Here is a 3,729-nt window from a genome sequence, read left to right as displayed (position 1 = left end):
ACAAGGAGAAGTTGAGTGGGCCAAATTTTCTTGATTGGCAAAGGAACTTGCGTATTGTTCTCATGCAAGAGAAAAAGGAATACGTCCTTGATGAGGAAATGCCCGACACTCCCAATAAGGAGGTCACTCAGGCTGCCCTTAACCGATGGTAAAGTGCCAATCGGGATGTCAAGTGCATCATGCTCGCCACTATGTCTCCGGACCTTCAAAAGACTTTCTTTGAAAAGGAGACAGCTTTAGAGATCATTTCTGAACTTCAGAACATGTTCCAACACTAGTAGAAAAACTTAAATGGGCATCGCCAAATGCGCACCGATTTTTTAAAACCGGTGCGAAAAAAAAAATAGGCGGGATTGAGGGAAAGAGTTTTCACACCCGTTCTAACCAAACCAGTGCGAAAAATTAATTAATTGCACCGGTTCTAACAAAACCGGTGCGAAAAGTGAGTAAATCGCACCGGTTCAGTTCGAAGCGGTGAAAGCTGTTGTAAAATAAAAGTAAAAAAACCGGTTATAATCTTCTTTCTTTCTCTTTCAATTCCTCGATCTTTCCTCCTCTCTCATCTGCCTCTCTCTCTCCTCCATTGAAACGTACTCGACAGTCTCCATTGAAGGGGCTTCTGAGCTTTCTCTCAGCACTTTCCTCAACCTCCTTCTCTCTCCTTCGATCTCCTTCTCCATAACCGCCACTTTCCCTTTCCTTTCTTCTCTCTTTCGATCTCCTTCTCCTTCTTCATAACCAAGCACAACCACCATCGCCGCCACCGTCAATGTGAACCAAATACAACAACAATAACAAACTTGAATCAATTATCGATTCAAAAATCACAAATTCGAGGTATGTGCTCTTCGATTTGAAATCTAGGTTTTATGATTTTTTTTTTTTATTAATGATGAACAATTGGAATTTTGATTGAATTTAATGGTGAGAATGTGAGATGATAGGATTTCTGATTTTTATTTATTTCATTGTGATTATGGTGACGGTGGTCGGTGCTAGTGGTGGTGGGTTCTTGGGTGTGGTGGTGTTTTCGTGGGTGCGGTGGTGGTGATGAGTTAATTGGAGAGATTCCCTTGAGGATGACTTATCTAGCTCTAGAGGGTAATGAATGGAAAATTATTACTGGGTATGAATCTAAAAATACTCGGTGAAGTTACCACAATGGTGGATCTTGGCCCGGTGAGTTTCCTGATGCAAAATATTCATCTATTTAGTGTATTGGTCACCATAATTTACCTTGAATAAGCTTTAAAAATATGATTATATCTTGATCCTAAACTAGAACAACTTTACTTCATATAGCTGATAATCATTTTGACATGTTAAACTGCTGATCTGACTACAACTTTGTATACAACTTGTGATAAAGTAAAAAGATAGCACATAAGTCGTCCACAAGTGATAAGGTTCATATTGAATTTAGACAAATAATTTCTTGGTGTTAAAAAGAATACCACGAGGACTGTACTGTTGACTGTTGTTCCTCTACAGATACAAGTATACATCAATATGGAAATTTCTAATAGATCATGCTGATTTTGGGATCTTTTTATTTTCATGCTGCCTGTAAACAACATACATTGTTTGTAGTAACTAGTAAGGTGAAGTCCAATACCCTAAGCAACTCAGAAAAGTTATGTCCAGAGTTGAGAATTTCATTGATCTTTCTACGTCACCTGTGTAAAGCATTAAACATCATGCCGTGCCATCACCCCTATGCCTTTGACAACGATCCCACTATAGGTGGTTAACTGCATGCATCTACCAATTGAATTGCAAAATGATGATTTGTTAGCTTTCACCTGATAACTATGGAAGACACTGCTTTTGATAGACTCTTGATTTGAAGGTTGTCTCTTGATTTTATTTGTGGTAATCCAAAGTAAAAAATTGTCCCTTGTAAACTGTTTTACAATTGCCACAATAGATGGGAATCCTAAGTGCTGAACACATAGCACAACTATTTGGTGAAATTTCTTTATTTGGTCTCATTATGCTAACCCAGGACTAGATTCAAGTTCATACAAAGTTTGAATTACCTTGGGTAGTGTGTGGAGTTATGTAGAGATGGTTCAAGCTAGTATGGAGGCATAAGGATGATTGACTTGGGTTTAAGTAAATAGGAAGCTATGTGGTTTCTCTGATCTGTTGAGGCATTTTTGGGATAGAAGAAGCACATTTGTGTTCGTTGGAAAAGAATTCGTTTGTGCGGATTGGAAAGGAAGATGGGGAACAAATCCGTGCTTAACTAGACACGCCTGGCTAGTTAGCCTATTGAGGCATGTTTGTGTTGCACTGAGATTGAACCTGGAGTGATTTTGCTTGTATCAATACATCTGTGTCATTGTTGATTATCAGTATCTTTCATAATAATTTTTTGCTTAAGCTATTTAGAAACGTGAACTATAAAGTGCTTTTTTGGCTAGTCTAAAGTTCTTTGATACTATAATGCATAGATGAACTTTGAATCTTGGTCCTCATGAGTATTCAAAAGAAGTTCAATGGCATATCTCTATTCTATGCTAGAGATTCAGAAGAAATTCAATGCTATTTCTCATGTGGTTTTCCCTCTCTTTTTATCTCTTATAGCCCTCTTAGGTAAGTCTTCCTCAATTTCTATTTGTATATCCTCATCTTGGGTTTCCACTTTACACCGCTTTCGTTTTCTTGCTCACTATGTTCCTGTTGTTTTCTTGTCCACTTCCATTTTATCACTTCTCTTTGTTTACTTGCTTTAACTTATTTATTTACTTTTTGCAGACGGTTCCTTATGATGTTTTATGTTAGCCAGCACTATGTCATTTTAGGATTAAGGCTTTGTTGTTGTGTTATCTCTATTCAATACTACCTTAGGAGTTAAAGTGTGGAACTGATTATTGGTGATTGTTTTTCTTCTTGATTTTTTTTTATTCCTAATCCTGAAGATCTTGACTAGCTTATACTGTTGCATTATTAACCATTGTTTGCTAGGCCGGAGGCTGTTCTAGCTATTGAAAAGATATATGCACGCGGTGTATCTGATTATCTGGTGAGCTGTTTTGCTTCTATATGAAGCTTGCTTCAATGAATATTTGGGAGGCTTTCATATGATACTCTCTTTTTTTGGAAGTAGTAATCACATCTACTTAATTAAGGATGTCTGGAAAAATGTTGTCACCTAGTGTAAATTTTTTTTGGTTTATTCTGGATTTCTAGGTATACCCCAAGTTAATACTGAGTGATCATGTGAGTTTGTGAAGGTTCCAATGTCTAATCAGGCTCCTTCAAATCCATGATTGTATTACCATGTCATGTACTTAATATCCCATAGTGTTATGCAGCGTATATATCTTAATGGAGGAAGTTGATATTAAGCATGCCTACTGTAGTGCCATGCCATTACATTATGGCCTGATTTGTAACATAAATTAATATGATTTCCCAAAATTTTGTGACTGACAATTACTAGCACTGCATTGGTTGTTACAATCCATTATCACTTGTGTACTGCATTGGTTGTTACTTGTATCTGTACAGGAACAATTTTTTTATTTGGTGCATTAATATTTCTCATGCCTAAGAAAAGTATAATCTTATGCTCGAGGAAGACAAGACAAGTTCCAAGCCTAAGCTCACTCGCTCTGCCTCATAGAGTATTTGCTAGACTGCTAGTAAATTTCTCCCTATTTTTGGGTAGATTTTCTAAGACAATTACTGCAAAATGCTAACCATAGGATATACTCTAAGATT

General features: G+C 37.0%; 1 long non-coding RNA gene across 1 annotated transcript; it reads left to right on the top strand.

The window, feature by feature from the left end:
- Window positions 1-288: 288 nt before the first annotated feature.
- Window positions 289-3,342, top strand: LOC110695439. The gene is made up of 2 exons (XR_002506055.1): window positions 289-837; window positions 1,000-3,342. It is a non-coding gene; the product is annotated as an uncharacterized LOC110695439 (long non-coding RNA).
- Window positions 3,343-3,729: the final 387 nt, after the last annotated feature.

The sequence above is a fragment of the Chenopodium quinoa genome, unplaced genomic scaffold (genome assembly GCF_001683475.1).
Source record: "Chenopodium quinoa cultivar QQ74 unplaced genomic scaffold, ASM168347v1, whole genome shotgun sequence".
NCBI classification, from domain to species: Eukaryota; Viridiplantae; Streptophyta; class Magnoliopsida; order Caryophyllales; family Amaranthaceae; genus Chenopodium; species Chenopodium quinoa.
Note: the sequence above shows the minus strand (reverse complement) of the source record. Positions and strands in the feature narration are given on the sequence as shown.